General features: G+C 47.8%; 1 protein-coding gene across 2 annotated transcripts in view; it reads left to right on the forward strand.

Annotated features, from left to right (window-relative positions):
- Window positions 1-1,249: 1,249 nt before the first annotated feature.
- Window positions 1,250-19,456, forward strand: part of LOC144770570 (oxysterols receptor LXR-beta-like) — a 261,625-nt gene continuing 243,418 nt past the window's right edge. For both annotated transcript variants that reach the window (XM_078655205.1, XM_078655206.1), the window contains exon 1: window positions 1,250-1,369. The gene's annotated coding sequence lies outside the window, so the exon portion shown is untranslated. The remainder of the gene's footprint in view (window positions 1,370-19,456) is intronic.

Raw genomic sequence — 19,456 nt, forward strand, 5'->3', positions numbered from 1 at the left:
ATTGCAAGTGCCAGTAAATGCTAGAAATGCCCATATTCCACACAGAACTGCCACCCTAATCCTGAAGGGCATCAGTCACGCCCTGTATGGCAGTCACTAGCCAGGTCTGAGGCACAGGAACAGAACAGCAATCAAAAGGCCCGGCCAGCTGCAGGCCGGCTGCCAACAGAAATTACATTGTGAAAGACTGTCATGGCACAATGCCTTGCTCAGAAGCCTACAGCCTTTGCTACTGAGTGTGTGTGGCGAACACCCAGGCTGCTTCGCCTTTACTCCACCACCACACTCTCGGCAGCTGATTACGAGTTGGGCAGTTAATTTCTACAGTACATAAACGCCGGTTTACGCATGAGTTAAAATTAAGAGTTGTTAGGTTATTTAAAGCATCTGAATATTATCAGATGCGTTACATAACTCAACTTTCATTACATTTCGGCGGGTCAAGCGCATCTGGTGGATTTTGGTACGATAAACACCAACATCTGCATGTTATTCCCAAACAACTCGTATTAATTAATGAGATTTTATATAGCACGAACATTACCTAAAGGTGTCAGAGCGCTTTACAAAAGACCAGTTGCGTTACATAAGGACTCCATATATAAGCTACCACATGGTATCGTTATTTTATCATGTGCGATAAAGTACACCTATACTCGTAATCAGGGTCTCCGTATGATTTTAACAGCACCTGCTCCCTCCCACTTTTTAAGGGTTTTCGCCTTTCTCCTCCTCCTTCTCTTCCTTGTGTCCTTTCCCCCTCTCTTGTTCTGGCCAAAGTGTGATAAGGAAAAATAAGTGCGGGTGGGCCCCACCTGCACCCACCAGCTGGGCTCAAATTAAACCAGGGCTGTCAGTCGTGAACAGAGACCAGCTGCTGCGGGGACTTAGAACGTGTCCTACCATCCACTCACATCACACTAACCAACCAGTCCCAGTCCAGCTCCGCCCATCGCCTCCAAAATCCCTCCCATGGACCCAAAACAGCAGTCAGCAGGTCAGCGGGGACAGTCTGTCACCGTCCGTGACTAACTCATCTCGTGCAGAACTCCAGGAACTCTGAACCGGGCGGTCCTTGACCCCGTCGTAGAACGGCTTGGGCTGATACACGTGTAGACTCGACAGCCAATCAGCACTTAAGAAATGATGTGCTGCTCAATAGGAGTGACTCAGGCACCCCAATGCTCCAATCATATGTCCTCTTACACATTAGCTGTGGCTGCCACTAACAGACAACTCCTAGAATATCTTCAGCCGTAGGATTGGTTGCGGTGCGACCAGGAAGTGCTATGGAAGTATGAACAAGTGACATCCGTTAAAAGATCAACAACGGACAACGGGTGTTGGGCATAATTCACCGACGTTACATGTAAGTAGCGGGCAGGTGGGCATCACTTTGATGTCTAGTACTTGATAGTCGTGTTACAAGCATCTGAAGGGATTTTGGAGAGATTATTGGAATAGAAAGTTAAGGTTAGCGGGATAGGAGAATAATGATCAAATAACGGAGAGCTGAGTGGAGAGGGGAAGAACAGATATATAACAAGGAAGAAGAGTCATGCGATTTGGTGGGGAGTGACAAAAGTGTGATGAAACAAAGGCTAAAGGGGTCTATTTAAAGGTAATCAGTGGCGACTGAGTTGGCAAAAGAATGGAGAAAAAGTGAAACTATTGAAGGGAGAGATGGGAAAGGAGATGAAACATGAATCAAGGGATTCTTGGCAGAGACGCATACCCGTCTTTTTGGAGGACCGGGCTAAGGATACTTGTCCCTAGTTATGCAGAAACCACCTCTTTGCCTTCGTGAAATGGAAAAAGCTCTCTCTCTTTTTGTGCATGTTACTAAATGCCATGCAGTGCGACAGGTTATGGCAGATAATTGAGCAATGGGTACAGCACGAACTTCTTGGGAAGAGTGTCATAAGACAGATGTGTTTCTGAATTACAATGCTGAATGTTGTTTATATTCTAGTGGTACTTGTGTAGATGTTGGTGTGGATGGAGGTCTAAGGTAGTGTTCAGTCACTGTGGGGTCTTTATACAGCTAAAGGGCACAGGTGGCATGATTTTATGTGTTTTTCGGCTCCGTTTGGAATATTACAGATTCACTGTTGCTTTGCATTATAGAGATCAGAACGTGAGTTTATTATTATTTTTTGTCCTCATTTATTCTAATATTGAGGTTATGGTAGACAAGATCCCCATGTCACTTTTCCTTCCAAGGAGATGAAGACCGCTCACTTCATATAAAGCTAGGGTCATGTCCAAGAACCTGCAAATTTGTTGAATTAACCAGTCATAGATCCACCATGCCGATTCTTTCGAATTTGTTAGATCGTATAGAGTAAAATCATTGGACATCCCTCCCTACCCTACCTCATATTCTTAGCCCAGAGTTCCCAGTATTTAGTTCTATTGCTCCTCCCTCTAGCGTTATCAAGCATCCTAACCTTCCTAACATAACAAAGCTATTCTACCCCTTTTGGAGGAGTAGCGAGAATCCAAGTTACGCATATCTCGCGTCTGGCTAATAAAAGTAACATAAATAATAAACATTTTTGTTATTTATTTAAAACAATTGTGGAATTATTGCTATCCAGAATACCAAAAATGATAATAAATGGGCTTACCTCAGTAGTCATAGCTAATGCTTTATCGATAATCTTACCCACTTCTTCCCAGAAAGTTTCAAGTTGAGGGCATATGCAAAACATGTTGATATCATTCGCCCTTAATTCCCAACATTTTGGGCACTTCTTCTCCACTTGGTTACTCATTTTGGATACATTTTCCGGTGTCCAATATGTCCTGTGTAAAGTAAAAAGGTGATTTCTCCTAAGAGTTGCAGAAACTATAAATTGCCATAAAAAGGTACAGGATACTTGCCAATGATGTTGCAAGTTGTGTGCTGGGAACATCTTTTTCCATACTTCATCTGGGGTTGTAAATTCTTCCTCTCCTGTTTGTATCAAATGCCAATACCAAATTGATACTTCCTTCCTTATTGGTTCACGTTGAATTTCTGTCTGTAGTTGTTCCTTGGTTTCTAAGATTTTCTCTTGATCCCTTGACCAACTCAACAGTTGATAATATTTACATCTAGAATTTTTTTCCCTGTGTGTCTTCAAGCATTGAGTTCCAGTTTCGTAACGTACTACAATCCAGCAATTGTCTCCATTTTGTTATTCCTACTTCCCTCAACCCAACTCCTAAAGAATCGTTTAAGCAGTCAGGGGTTCCTGGGGACCGCCATATAGGTGCTAACCGACCGTAGTAGGGAATCTTCCACCTTCTTCTTGTTTCATACCATAACTTATACGCTGAGCGTAATACCTTTAATTTGATATTTTTAAAGCATTTAGGGTAACCAAATTTGTATTGACAATAGTCTACCTCTGTAGCAGTTTTCCAATAGGACAAATAGAAAGCATGGGTCTGAAAAGAATTCTTATGTTCATAAATTGGAAAGCCCTAAAATAAGAGAGTATGTCTGGGCTTGCTATGCCCCCTCGGTGTTTCTTCTGGCATAGCTTTTTACACGCTATACTCACTCCTTTGGAAGCCCAAATGAATCCATTCATTTCGCTTTGAATCTTTGTTAACCAATGGGTCTTGAACTCCTGTGGTACTGTGTTAAATAAAAAGGTAAACTTTGGAAGGATAGACATTTTGATAACATTTGCTCGTCTCGGAATTGAAAAAGATAAACAGCTCCATGATTTTAATGATTTTCTAATTTCCTTAACTTTTAAATTCAGATTTACCTGAGCAATTTCGTCAATGTTTTTTAACACTTCTATGCCCAACTATTTAATTCTGGTTTTTGTGGCAGCTACTGATGATTCTAAATTCCAGTACGTTATTTCTGTTTTCTGTATATTGACTTGGTAAATCGGTTAATAGCTTTTTAATAATGGGAAAGGATTTGTTTAAACACTTGTGTACACCATTAGGTCATCGGTGTATAGAGCCACTTTGTCAATCCATCCCTTAAATTGAAATGGGACTATTTCCTGGGACCTTCTTATAGTATTTGCCAAGGGTTCTGTGTATAGGTTGGAAAGCTAGGGTGATAACAGACAGCCCTTTCTCGTCCCGCTCTTGATTTGAATTGCATTTGATAGGCTGCTTTCTGCAGAAATAACCAATTCACTCTATCAAACGCTTTGGCAGTGTCAAAAATAAAAACTGCTAGTGGGCTTTTGTCTTGAGTTGCAATATCAATTGCTCTGATAAGCTGATGGGGTAAGGTCATGTAGTTGTATCCCTCTTATGAACCCTTTTTGGTCAATATGTATAAGTTTGCCTGTGATATTTCCTAAACGGGTGGCTAATATTTGTGTAAAAATCTTGTAATCGTTATTTAAAAGAGATATGGGTCTATATGACCCACATTTAAGAGGGTCTTTCCCTGGTTTCAGAATCAGGCTAATAGTTGCATCATTCTAAGATTTAGGGAGTACAAATCCTTGAAAGTAAATGTTATTAAACAGGTCCACTAGTCTACGAGTCAGTGATTCTTTTAAAGCTACATAAAACTCATTGGGGATGGCATCTGGGCCAGCCGCTTTCCCTTTATTTGATCTATTTAGCGCATTCAACACTTCCATGTTATTGACTCCAGCATTTAATGCTTTGCTAAACCCACCCTCTAACTTTGGAGTCATAGAATCTCTCAAATAGGAGTCTACTTCGTGATCTATGGGTACTAGATCTTCTTCATATAAAAGATTGGAAGAAGTCTTCAAAGGCTTCTTCTATTTCCGACTTATTCTCCACCTTTCCACCCACCAAACTACTATGTACTGCCATGATTTTATTCCTGTTGGAGTCAGTTTTGATTTTCCATGCTAAGAGTTTCCCACTGTTTCCCCCATATTCATAATTTCACAGTCTGCTAGATTCCTATCTTTTCCTTTGATAAGTCACATTTCTTCTTGAAGATTTCCTCTTTTGCTCTTTCCCGTTCTATATTAGAGGTTGTTGTCTCCAAAATATTATGCTGATCTAAAATGTCTGATTCTAATTGACTTATTATATGTCTATTGTCCTCATTTCTTTTTGCAGGTACATGTAGAAGTGGTCGGAGTCTAATATTTACAGAGTAATAAATATCTCAGAAAATAACGATTATTTCAAAGATAACTTCACTTGCATATAGTCCATGAATGTCACTCAGAATAAGGACGGTTCAGACATCCAGTGCATATTTGTTTATTGCACTTCTTAAAAGGATTCAATAACTTGATCAAATGCAAAACATTAGAATTGAAAACATTCCAATTACTTCATTGGTAGAAAAATTCAATTGACAAAAATATAGTAAGATAAAGTAAATACATTCAAGTATATCAACGCGCTCACAGTGCACAGAAAGGAGAGTATTTAGAGGGGATGGGTGTGTTGGAGTAGAAGTGGGGACCGGGTAAAGGTGGTGTGACTACGTTATAATCACAGTGAGAGTCAAAATGTAGCCTCTACAGTCTATAGATAGATCAATAGGTTCCGAATAGCTCTTAAGCACAAGATCCGTAATCATCCATTATTTAGTCCTATGCTTAGAGAGATACAAAATGTTGGCTGTCAACGTTTCGACCCCTGAAGAGAAGGGTTGTTCATAACCTCAGGCTGGGGTCTTCATCAGGACACGTGGAAAAGCGGGAGCGCCTATAAGTAATGTAATAACAATGAATGGATCTGTCGCTAGTGAAAATGATTAGTGCACTAGGAAGAAGGTAACAAATTTGTACATACTTTGTGAAGGACCCGGTGTGGGCCTTCAGATTGGGACCTTCCAGAGTTCCTATGTTGTTTACTGTGGCCTGTAATCGTGTAAAGGAATCATGGTTACAATGGGCTATCCAAATTGTGGACAGGTCACCAGTGTACAACAATGCAATTATGAGAGCGGGGGAGCACTTACTGGGAGGTTAGCAATTTCCGGTTAGGTATATTTCCAGTCTGGTTTGGTATACTTCAAGTCTGTGGCCAGGAACAGAAAATCGAGAACCGGGTTCTGCAGCACTGCAGTAGGATAAGATGCAAAACACCAGGGGCCCCCCTGGTAGAACATTTTCAAGAACACACACACACACACCAGAGTCCTTGAAGTGGGTGGTCATTGAAAAAATCACACTGGGCCCACGAGGCGGGAATCTGAATTCCATCCTTAATGTGAGGGAGTGTAAATGGATGCAATCCTTTAATTCGGTTCAGCGAACCGGGTCCTTCACAAAGTATGTACAAATTTGTTACCTTCTTCCTAGTGCACTAATCATTTTCACTAGCGACAGATCCATTACTTGTTATTACATTACTTATAGGCGCTCCCGCTTTTCCACGTGTCCTGATGAAGACCCCAGCCTGAGGTTATGAACAACCCTTCTCTTCAGGGGTCGAAACGTTGACAGCCAACATTTTGTATCTCTCTAAGCATAGGACTAAATAATGGATGATTACGGATCTTGTGCTTAAGAGCTATTCGGAACCTATTGATCTATCTATAGACTGTAGAGGCTACATTTTGACTCTCACTGTGATTATAACGTAGTCACACCACCTTTACCCGGTCCCCACTTCTACTCCAACACACCCATCCCCTCTAAATACTCTCCTTTCTGTGCACTGTGAGCGCGTTGATATACTTGAATGTATTTACTTTATCTTACTATATTTTTGTCAATTGAATTTTTCTACCAATGAAGTAATTGGAATGTTTTCAATTCTAATGTTTTGTATTTGTATTTGATCAAGTTATTGAATCCTTTTAAGAAGTGCAATAGGGGGCGTGGCCAAGATGGCGGGGTAGAAGGACGTGTCGACTAGAGCTCCCGACCCCATCGGAGGCCCGAGCCCTTAACTCGGCAGCGTATTCCCCCCGGAGCTGCGCAAACTTGCTCCGCTGCTAGAGGAAAGAGCGACGGTCTGATTGTCGCCTCCAGCGCACGATTTGGTGCTCGATTTACCGTTTTCCCGGAGCCGTGCCCGGGATCGGCTAGAACCAAGGCTGCAACAGTACCCCGGCCCGGACGGAACAGCAAGGCGTCGGACTGCCCAGGCGTGGGTGAGGCTCCCTGGCTCCTACAGGCTGCACAGCTGGGCGTCGCGGAGCGGTGCGGTGAGGTGCCCGGGAGGAATCCGCTGCCCCCCAGCGCCCTAAGATGGCGGCAAGCGACGTTGATGGACCCCTGCCCGGGGCCGCTGGAGGGCCACAGACTGCACAGTGAGCCGGCTGCCCGGGGCGGGCCGCCCAAGCTGTCCGGCGGACACCACCGTCGATGCGGTAAGCAGTGCGCCTGGCCCAGACGCTTTCTCAGCCGGGACCTGGAGGTCTACAAGCCCCGAGGTGCTGAGGGGACCGGGGACGGAGCAACGCAAGCGCCCGGCCTGGAGGCCTAGCTGGGCAGCGGGTGAGTCCGTGCACGGCCCTTAGCGGCGCGGCCCCCTAGTGGAAGCGGGCTGCTACCGGCGCTCCATATCCACCCCCCAGGCACACGGCGCCCCGGGAGCACCGGCGACACTCCGCCCGGGCGTCACAGCGCCCTCGTGGCCCTTGGTGCTTGAACTGCGTACCGTGCAGCACGCTGTTGGCGGTGGAGCGGCCCAGAGGAGTGGAAGATCGCGTAGAGCGCCTGGAGCATCTGCATCGCCGGCTGGGTCCTGGAGTACACCGCACACCGAGGTACTGGCTGGACAGTGGGGGGGGCTACGTGGTCCGCAGGGCCGCAGATAGGTCCTGAGGCGGTGCCCGACGGGGTGGCTCCCTAACAGAGGTGGTCTGCCGCCGACGGAACACGGTCACCCCCCCTGACGAGCGGCGCCCCCGTTGCCTCAGCTACCTTGTGCACGCACTACGGAGCACCCGCGGGGCCCGGGGAGCTCGGGCTGGGTTGCCCCTGGGAGATCCTTGGGCTGCACGGACACCTAGAACAGCCAGAGGTGGACTGGAATGTGCGACCGGAGCCCACAGTATCGAGGGACGTAACGACTGGGGTCGAGGACGGCTCCTCCTGGGCCGGAACGGCAGCTACGGGACCCTCGTGGGGACGGCTGTGGCACACCCCCTCTTCAGCCTGAGGAAGAGCTTCTGACCGGGACCGGTGGGGTTCTTTTGAGCAGACGCGCATCGTCGCTGGCACCGAGCTGGGACCAGGCTCCCTGAGGCCCGGATTCCACGTGCAGGGAGGCACAGACTGGCGAGGAGGCCTGATCATGGCGGGCCAGAGAGGAGGGAAACGCAATGATCGCACCGACCGCACACTCCCGGAGATGCTCAACAAACAGCAGACCAAGGGGGACAGGGCTTCTTCCTCGCCTGGGGCAGCAGGGAGCTCGCAGTCTGGTGCAGCAGCAGAACCCCCGGTAACTAGATCCTTTTTGGAATCTCTCTTTGGGACGCTGAGGGAAGACTTCCAAGCCCTCAAACAAGAAGTAGCGGGTGAGGTGCGTGAGGTCCGAAGGGAGGTGGAGGGCCTAGGCGAGAGAGTGGAAACTGTGGAGACCTCCACGCACAGGCAAGCCGAGGAGATAACTCTTCTCCAGCAGGAAGTTCTGACCCTTCGGGAACAACACCTAGACCTACAATTGCACAACGAAGACCTAGAAAACAGGTCACGAAGAAATAACATTAGAGTCCGGGGTGTACCATCCTCGGAAGAGAACCCAGACATTGTTCAATACTTGCAAGAACTCTTCCGCATGGTCCTGGGAGAGGGGGATGACTTCCCCATTAGAATTGACAGAGCGCACAGGGTGGGTCCCGCCAGACGAGCTAATGGCCCCCCTCCAGACATCTTAGCGTTCCTCCCGGACTTCCCGCTGAAAGAAAAGATCATGGCAGAGGCTCGAAAGGCACGCTCTCTCACTTTCCGGGATCACCCAGTCGCCTTATATCAGGACCTGTCCACGATCACGCTGCAGAAGCGCAAGTCGTTCAGGATTGTGACAGACTTTCTGCAACAGCATGAGACGCCCTACTCATGGGGGCACCCTTTTCGTATTATCTTTAAGTGGCGGGGAGAGACGCACCATGTGCGGAACCTCCAGGATGCCTGCGAAATCTTGAGCATCACCACAGAGGAGGCAGACTCCCAGACGCCTAGAAGGAGGCGCACGCCTGACGATGGCTGGCGTCGAGCCACGAGCAGGAGGAGAAGGACAGCGGACCCAGCACGGAGGCCAGGGTCTCCAACGATTAGAGCGGAACAAGAAGCGGCGGTCCGGACTGCGTCCACGGTGCTAGAAGGTTCATCAGAGGTGGCACTGACCGCTTAACTACGTTCCGGGGGGAACTCACAGTAGCAGTATTTCCATGGCGGGCTTTGATTGATGGGGGGGGGGTGAAGGTTTGACTACGTGTGGCTGAACGTCCACTAAGGTAACATTCCACGGACTGGTCCGTTTGGGCTTGTCCGGGACTATTTCAAGTAGTTTTGGGTGTACGGGTGCGGGGGGGCAGCATGACCCGGGGGGTACTGCTGAGGAGGGTGGGAAGGGATCTGGGGGAGTTATGGTGGGTGTTGAGAGTAATGGGGGGGAAGGGTTGTTTAATGTTGGGGATGGGGGAAGTTGGGGAGGGAGAGTTGGAAGTTACCTTGTCCAGTGCTTCTACGGTATTTGTGAATGCTAGTGTAGATATTCGTATATGCTTGGCGACCGTCCTGTTCTCACACGCTCTGGTTCGCACACATAAGCAGAATCATCCATTCCATCCATGGCAGAATTGAAGATACTGACCCTGAATGTCAAGGGGTTAAACAACCCCACGAAAAGGAGGGCCATCCTATCTTTATTAGAAAACTCTCGGGCGGACATCTGTCTGCTCCAGGAGACCCACTTGTTAGCTAATGATTGCCACAGAATGAGGTCCCTTCATTTCCCTACACAGTTCTTTTCCTCCAATACGACTAAAACTGCGGGGGTGGCTATTCTTCTGTCCAAATCGTTTAAAGGGGAGGTGCTGCACAAATTTGTAGAACAAAAAGGTAGGCTTCTTGCCTACAGACTTAAAGTGGGTACTCTCACGTTCACTGTAGGCACCGTTTACGCCCCGAATGAACAGCAGGATAGATTTTTACGCGGGGCTCTAGAGGAGGTCACGGCTTCACCGGACACGCACATTATGCTAGGGGGGGACATTAATTTGGTCTTTGACTCCGCGAAAGATAGATCAGCGCAGCGATACCCACAGACTGGGGAACTCTCACAAGCAATCAAGGCTCAGTTAGTTGAATCCGATCTGCATGATCTCTGGCGCGAACTCCACCCAACTGACACGGATTTCTCCTATTATTCGCATGCCCACAAAACTTATGCCAGACTTGATTATCTACTGGTCTCTGGCCCTGTTCGTGACCTTGCCACGGCCTCGGAAATGGGTGTTTTATCTCTGTCGGATCATGCACCGGTCTCGGGGACCCTGCATCTCCAGCCGAGCTCGGCCCGGAGGGGGGTTTGGAGGCTCCGGGACACCCTCCTACATAGGAGGGAAGTGGTGCAAAGCATTACTGATTCGATCAAGGACTATCAGCTGCACAACTCCAATGCTGATACTTCCCTGTCGACTCAGTGGGGGGCTCTCAAGGCAGTGCTACGGGGAGACTTTATTGCGATCTCAGCGGCAGATAACCGTGAGAGGAAACGGAAACGGGACGAACTCACCCAGAAAGTCAGGGAATTAGAGACTGTGCATCGCCGCACTGGGGCTCCAAGAGTCTGGAAACAGCTGAAAGCTACGAGGAAACTCTTGTCCTCATTGGACCTTGATAGGGCGGAATATGCAGCATTGCGCCTCAAACACGCATATTATACTGGGGGGGACCGATGTGGCCGCCTGCTGGCAGCCAAGCTGAGAGTGGCCCATCAGAGTCGCCAGGTGAAGGAACTGGCAGGAATTGCGGGACAGGGGATCACGGGTGACGCTGAAATTGCCGAGACCTTTCGCCGCTTCTATGCTGATCTGTATAGAGCGGACGCCGCCAATATGGAAGACGCGGAGGATTACCTGGATTCGGTGGCCCTACCGTCACTGACCCATGAGCAGGCGGCTTATCTAGAAAGAGAGATTAAGGTCGAGGAGGTGATAGCGGCGATCTCGAGGCTCAAACTAGGGAAGGCCCCTGGCCCAGATGGCTATACAGCCCTCTTTTATAGAACGTTCTGCGGGACGCTAAGCCCTATCTTGGCCGCGCTATTCAACTCCTTCTCTGACCCTGGAGCTATCTCTCCGGATCTGCTACTAGCGACAGTGTCTGTCATTCCCAAGCCAGGGAAGGACAGGAAGCTGTGCGGCTCGTACAGGCCAATCTCCTTACTAAATTTAGACCTGAAACTCTACACTGGAATTCTTGCGGCGAGACTGGCGCAGCACCTCCCTGGCCTCATTGAACCGGATCAGGCCGGTTTCGTGCCTGGACGGCAGACTGTGGACAACACTAAACGTGTTGTTCACGTCTTGGAAAAGGCCTCACGTATTCCAGGGGAACGTATGCTCCTCTCAGTCGATGCGGAAAAGGCATTCGACCGGGTGCACTGGCCCTACCTCGAACGAGTCATGGCGAAGCTGGGGATGGGGGAAAAATTCCGAACCATGGTCTTTAATTGCTACAAATCCCCCTCTGCTGCGGTGCGCGTGAATGGCTGCGGCTCGCGACGGTTTGATATCGAACGCGGCACGAGACAGGGTTGTCCCCTCTCCCCCCTTCTCTTCGCGCTCTACATGGAGCCCTTTGCCCAGCGAGTGCGGCAAAACGTGGCCGTGACCGGAGTACGAATGGGGGGTTTCACCCATGTAATAAGCCTTTACGCAGACGACGTTATTTTCGCGCTGGAAAACCCGAGGCAGGCCCTACCCGCCTGTATGGCGGAACTCAAAGCTTTTGAGACAGTAGCCGGCTTTCGGATGAATGTGGAGAAATCCACAGCCCTGGACCTCTCCCTGACTCTGTCGACGAGGAACGACCTCCAAAGGCTCTTCCCATTGCGGTGGTCGAAGGATCAGGTGCAATATCTAGGGATTACGTTAGCTCCCACGCTGCAGGCGATGGTTTCCCTTAACTATGGGGCGGTTGGCAAAAAGGTGAGAGACGAACTAGGGAGATGGAACAAAGGCACGCTTTCCTGGCTTGGTAGAGTGGCGGCGATCAAAATGACGGTCTTACCCCAAATTCTGTATCTATTCCGGGCACTGCCCTTGCAACCACCTACGGGCTGGATTCCACAAATGCAAACTGACGTGTCCCGATTTGTGTGGCAAGGCCGTAAACCCCGAATGCGCCGCACTCTCACGACATTGACACCGGAAACTGGAGGACTGGGAGTTCCCGACCTCCGCAAATATTTCCAGGCGGCCCAATTAAGATATCTGGTGGAATGGAGCAGGTGGGAGTCCGATAAACACTGGCTCTTCCAGGATCAGGCGGTGGCCGGACGCCCTTTACAAGACATACCCTTCCTCCGCCGCCCACACCGCCCCTCGAATCTCTATGCTTCTTACATAACGCGGGTCCCATTGAAAGTATGGGACGCCACGAATCGCACATTTGACCTCACCACGTTTCCCTCGCCTTTCACACCAATTGTAGACAATCCCGACTTCACACCGGGGATGGAACAAGGGGCCTTCTCACATTGGAGGGACAAGGGCTGTAGGGCACTCTTCCATATGTACGCGGAGGATGGAGTTATCCCCTTTCACAGCTTTAAAGCTTCTTATCAGTTAACCGAATCAGACCGCATGAGATACTGGCAGGTACGGCACTGGGCCTTGCAGCCGAGTGTGAGGGAATCTGCTGACAGGAGGCTCCTCCCATATGAGCGATGGCTAATCACCCGCACCTCAGACTCCAAACTTATCACTGACCTATACAAACTGCTTCAGCTCCCGTCTTCCCACTTCTACATTCCCGGTAGGGAGCGATGGAATAGAGAACTGGGGAGAACGCTTAGCCTTAAAGAATGGGAACGTATTTCATACAGAGCACGACACTCAGCCTACCACATGGGCCTCACAGAAACCTTCACAAAAATATCCACCTACTGGTATCACACCCCAGAAAGGCTACACGAAATGAATAGGCTTCTTAGCGACAGATGTTGGCGAGAATGCGGGCAGGTTGGCACGCTGACACACATCCTCTGGGACTGCCCAGTACTGCAAGCCTATTGGTCGACAGTGATAGACGAGATTGATGAATGCTTCGAGATTGCACTGCCCCGTTTTCCAGCGTATACCCTACTGGGTCTGCCTAATGACTTAATGTATCCACTAAAATCTAAGAGGGGGAGGCAGATTGCCATTATGCTAGGTTCTGCGGTACAAAACATACTGATTCATTGGCGCACAACAACCACTCCCTCACGCACGGGTTGGCTGCACAGGTTGTGGCATGTTCTGGGGATGGAAAAAATGTCTCTTACGCTAGCAGGAGATGTGACTGGTTTTGAGGAACTGTGGCAACCCTTTCACTCACTGCTGGCCTCAGAATTCACCGAAATCACATGCCCAAGGTACCTCAGGTTACTGCGGCTTACACCCCCTTTGTGAGGCATGGTTTTGTTTGGGACAGGACTGCCGGGGACTCCGGGCGTATGCGGGGTGGGTGAGAAGAAGGATGGCTGATTGCTTTCATGCTACACGGCACTGGACAGGGAGGGTGGGGAGGGGGACGTTTGTTGGGGCATGTTGTTCTATTAATAGAGGTACAAGCCCATAGGGCACTGCTTTTTTCTTGTTCTCTCTTTTTTTTTTCTAATCTTTCCTTGTATATGCCTCTGTGCGAAGAGCAGGACATTGAAACAGCCCTGGGGCTGGGTCTTTAGCATTTCTGATCTTGAGTTGCCTCTTACAGCACCCATTGCATGTTTGTAAATTGCTTTCTATATGAGCTGTACCTTTCTAATAAAATGCTTTAAACATAAGAAGTGCAATAAACAAATATGCACTGGATGTCTGAATCGTCCTTATTCTGAGTGACATTCATGGACTATATGCAAGTGAAGTTATCTTTGAAATAATCGTTATTTTCTGAGATATTTATTACTCTGTAAATATTAGACTCCGACCACTTCTACATGTACCTGATTGACTGACCCAGGTCAGAGAGTTCTTAGGGTTCACCCCGTTGTAACTCACTACTCATTTCTTTTTGCGGCATGGCCGATAAGGGATCCCCTAACAACTGCTTTTTAAGCGTCCCACACTATTTGCATGGGGACTTCTCCACTAGCATTAATTTGAAAAAATTATTCCGTTATAGCCTTCATCTTCTCCATAACTTGTTTGTTCGTGTTATGTTATGTTATTGATTTTTATTATGCGCACAGCTGCTCCAGCGAAGGAGCGTCCTGGCGCAGTGACAAGGTATCACACAACATAACAGAAACTAAACATTAAGACCACTGGAGAACATTTTAAAACAAGAAAGTCTTGATGGCTTTCCGGAAAAGCATAAGGTCCTCCAACAGGCGGATTTCAACCGGGAGGGAATTCCAAAGGGTTGCAGCTTTAACACTAAACGAGCGTCCGCCCGACAGAGCCTGAATCTGGGGACTACAGCAAGAGCCTGACCTTGAGAACGAAGAGTACGTGTAGGTACATAAAAAGACAGGAAGCTAGACATGATTTGAGGGCCTATGCCTTTCAGAATTTTAAAGGCCAGACACAAGATTTTAAAATAAATTCGCTTCCTCACTGGAAGCCAGTGCAAGGAGCGGAGGACATTTGACACAGGGCAAAATCTGGGCAGGTCTACAATTGCTCTGGCCGCGGCATTTTGTACCCGTTGTAAACGGGTAATTTCTGCCAGGTTAGCCCCTACCAGGAGAGAGCTGGCATAATCCAGGCGCGAGATGACAGTAGCCTGGATTACCAGCTGCCTGGTTGGGGCATCAAAAAACGTAAGGGCAGGTCTTAAACCCCTAAGAAGTCCGAAACAGCATGCTGCTGTTTTCTTAGTGTGGCCCACCAAAGTAAGACCGGCATCCAGCCAAACTCCCAGATTTTTCAATTCCGATACAGGAGTTGGAGCAGGTCCCAACTCAGCCGGCCACCATTGATCGCCCCATAATTCCACTCTCTTTCCGATGATCATCACCTCAGTCTTGGTGGCATTAAGCTGGAGACAGTTCCCTGTCAACCAGGTAGCCACCACCTTCAGTCCGTTCTGAAACCTGAGGGCATCATATTCCGCGTCCCCGCTGAGAGTAACCGCCAGCTGAGTGTCGTCGGCATATGAGACCAGGGTTAGGCCCCACTGCCTAACGACTTCAGCCAGCGGTCTCACGTATAGGTTGAATAACGTGGGGCTCAGCGAGGATCCCTGCGGAACCCCCAGGGCCAGCGGCTGGAAATTGGACTTGAAGGGAGGGGTGGCCACACAGAAGGAACGACCATCAAGAAAGGAGCGGAACCACTGCAGAGCCTGGCCCCCGACACCAATCTCCGCGAGCCGGTGCAACAGGATGCTGTGGGACACCGTGTCAAAGGCGGCGCTGAGGTCTAATAATATCAGCGCCGCCGTCTGACCAGCATCCAACACTGCTCGCAGATGCTCTACCATCACGAGAAGGGCGGTTTCCGTGCTGTGCCCAGCACGGAAGCCATTCTGTGTGGGGTCAAGGGCATTAGACCGGACAAGATGTTCCGACAGGGCCAGATTGACATGAGCCTCCATTATCTTCGCCGGCCAGGGTAACAAAGAGATCGGGCGGTAACTTTCGGGCTTCGAGGGGTCCAGGGTGGGCTTCTTAAGGATTGGGGAAACCACCGCCTGCTTCCATTTCGTTGGAACCACACCTGACTCCAGTGAGAGGTTGACTAAAGAACACACAACAGAGCGTCCCAAGAAGGCCTGATCTCTAAAAAGGGCAGGTCTTACTGGATCCAACAGAGAGCCAGATTTGACCTTCGACGCAAGTTTGTCAAACCCTTCCGGGAGTAGGGGAGGGAAAGAATGCAAGGTAAGGTGGCTTAAAGCCCCATCTGAGACTCCCAGGTCAGTCCCTGTGCTGGGGAATGTCCGATAGATAGCCTGGACCTTTCCCAAAAAGTAAGAGGCCAGAGACTCACAGTGGGAGGTAGACCCCGAATCCACAGAGGGAGTCCGCTTCGCCAGAAGATCTTTCACGGCCTTGAATATAGTCTTTGACGGATTTAAGCTGTTACGAAATTCCGCAGCATAAAATGCCGCACGGGCCTTACAAATAGCACGGTGATAGATCCTGACGGAGGCAACATATGCGGCTTTCAAATCAGCCTCATAGGTCCTCCGCCATGCTCTCTCCATCCGTCTGCAAATTCCCTTCAAGGCACGCAAGGCACCGTCGTACCAAGGGCTCGACTCTCTGGTACTGATTTTACTCGAAACGATGGGAATCAGAGAGTCCAAGGCCCTGGAGATCCAAGTGCAAAACTGGTCATAGCCTGCTTCCACATCATTCAGTGGGCCCAGTGGCTCTACCGCTAGGAGACGATGGAGATCATCCAGCCTAAGTTTATTCCAGTGTCTCCTGGATACCCTTCTGACCGAGGGGATCGAAGGTATCACAGGTAAAGGGCAATGGATGGTCACCAAAAAGTGATCTGTCCACCCAAGCGGAGAGATGGAAATAACCTTTGTCTCAGCCAGATTGGTAAAACAAGGGTCCAAAATATGACCCCCTACATGAGTGGGCTGAGATACCTGCTGGGAGAGCTGGAGAGCCTCTAGGTCAGCCAGGATGCTGCGTATCGTCGGGTTAGTTGGAATATCAAAATGTAGGTTCAGATCACCCAGGATGGAATAATTAGCACAACCCATAGCTAATGTGCTGACAGCATCGGGGAATGAGTTTCTGAACACCACATCACTACCCGGTGGATGGTATACAATCATCCCAGAGAACGTAAACTGGGGGCTGACCGAGATTTTAAACGAGGCGCTTTCGCAACCGGCGATGTTAAGGCTACTCCATACGCAGGCAAAACAGGACCTGACTATTAGGGCTATGCCCCCACCTCTCGATGACCGATTTAAGGTGTACATAAAATAACCCGGGGGGCAAGCTAGGTTAATAATAGCTGCATCCGCATCCTGCAGCCAGGTCTCTGTAATGGCAAAACATTGGGAGCTTCATCCTCAATTAGATCATAGATGTCTTGATAGTGTTTCGATAACGATCTGACATTCAAATTCAGGACCCGCAAAAAAGGTGGCAAGCCCTTAACAGGGGGGGCAGCTGGCGTACTCCTCCGGGGGATAAACCCCGGACGGTCAAGCACCCATCCGTTACAAGGGCACAGAAACGGGCCACAAAGAGGATGAACAGGAGAGAACCTGCACCGATGAATGGCCTGGCCGATTGCGCACAAGAGTGACAAGAGTGTGCGATCTAACGTCCACCTAAGCTCCCCCTGAAGATAAACTTCACTTATTTTTATTTGATCTAGAGAGTGATCGGATTGGTGGGCAGGTACATGCTCTACTTTGGTTACATTTTTACTTAGCAATTTATCAAGAAAAAAATTGATTCTCGATGCATGACCATATTTTTGATTCTTATAGTTGAATCTATTTTTTTGATCGCCTTTACTCTTCCAAATGTCGACTAGACCCAGATCCTCTTTAAGTCTGTTCATCCAATCCCTCATTTTAGGGAGGTTTAAAGCTCTCCCTGGCGAGTGTCTGTCATTTATTGGATCTAATAATAAGTTAAAATCCCTGCCCAAGATAATTGGCATGGATATGCCAATTAACTGGGCGTATAAAGACTGTAGGAGAGCTGGGTCGTCCGTATTTGGACCATAGTACCCAACTACAAAAATATACCTCTCCTCTAATTTAATCTTAGCAGCTGCCCATCTGCCTTTCGAGTCAACGTATTTTTCTACAATAGTTATTTTTGAAGGTTTTTTAACAATTAATACCACTCCCTTAATACAGCACGTCTGGTTTGTACAAACATATTTATCCACCCATTTTTCGTATTTTATCATTTCAGGCCATTCAGACTTTAAAAGATGGGATGCCTGTAAAATTATTACATCGTATATTAGTAATTTAAGGTGTTCAAAAATCTTTTGTTGTCTTCTCCTTACTCTCAGTCCATTCACATTCCAGGATACAATTTTTATTTTACCCTTAGTTTCAGTCCTCTTTGTTTCCGACTCTTTCTCACCAACCTTACAGATATCGGCTTAGTTATACAATTACCGGGATCTTGGCTTCCTTGTATCATGCATATTGGACCATTAAAAAAAAAATTCTCCCCACCTAAAGAAAACGTGAACTTGTGCTCAAAAGAATCAAAAAAATTACACCCATCACCCACCCTTAGAGAACTCTCCCTACTATCATTGGAACGTGAGTTTCTTGACAGGCAAGCCGAGTTAAAGATGTGTTATCGTGAAACTTGGATGGTTGACTCTTCCAATATGCTGGGTTGTAAATTATTCTTTTCCGAGGCAAATATGTGTTTGACGGGTAGACTGAGAGGCCAATCTGTTTTTTTCCTTAGTTGTAAAATAGGTTTTTTTTGTACTAGTAACAGCTTGTTCTGTATCATTCCGTTTAGTGGCTTTCTTCATGGCGGTATGTATACAATTTCAGATAGCAAACATATGCTTTCCACTGACCACAGCAAATATAAAACAAAATAGTATTGCCGCTACTCAACAAGTGCAATTATAAGTTTATTGTAAGACCGTAAGCACAGTTGTTGGCCCTTTTGAATGAAAGAGCACTATAGCTATATCCAGCCTGGAATAGACCTTTTTTCAAAGGATACATTGTGAGAAGATTATTTGTTTAGCATATTAGATTATATACAGCTGTCTCTAGAAGGTACATAATTATTCCATCTGTTTGCACCTGCTGATTATTAAAATACATCTTACGTTTTTGGCTAGTGGGCAGAGAGCAAACTAACCAAGATGAGTTTAACCATTAAGAATGATTAAGTAATTCATATATGGCATCTAAACACTCCCCATCTCCCTATCCCCAGTGGTCTGCCGTTGTAGTGGTATTTGATCAGTTTAATGTATTATTCTGCTGTACAACTTACATGGCTCAGAGGATAACCAGGTGGTGATGTCATTTATCATTGTTTGACCTTGAAAGAAAATTGCAGGCTGTGATAGAAATCCAAATGTATGTCCCCTAGCTAGAAGGAAAACTGTTCACCTAAAGACTATGAGTAATAAACCCTTGCTTTTTTTTTATTGCAAACTGGGATCGTATGTTAAAGACCATAGACAATGGAATATAAATACCTTATGCAAACATGTAGCCTAGTGCATCAGCAGATATAATTATAAACCCCAGTATGAGTAGTAATGATTTTACTACATGATAGTCCTTCGACGGAGGGTTTTATAAACCCAATGTGGCATATTGTACTTCTTTGAATCTTTAAGTGACTCAACAAAAGTTCTTAAGTTAATATAGATTTGCCTTCTGATGTGGTGCAGTGGCTAGCT

Source organism: Lissotriton helveticus, chromosome 7 (genome assembly GCF_964261635.1).
Source record: "Lissotriton helveticus chromosome 7, aLisHel1.1, whole genome shotgun sequence".
Taxonomy (NCBI): domain Eukaryota; kingdom Metazoa; phylum Chordata; class Amphibia; order Caudata; family Salamandridae; genus Lissotriton; species Lissotriton helveticus.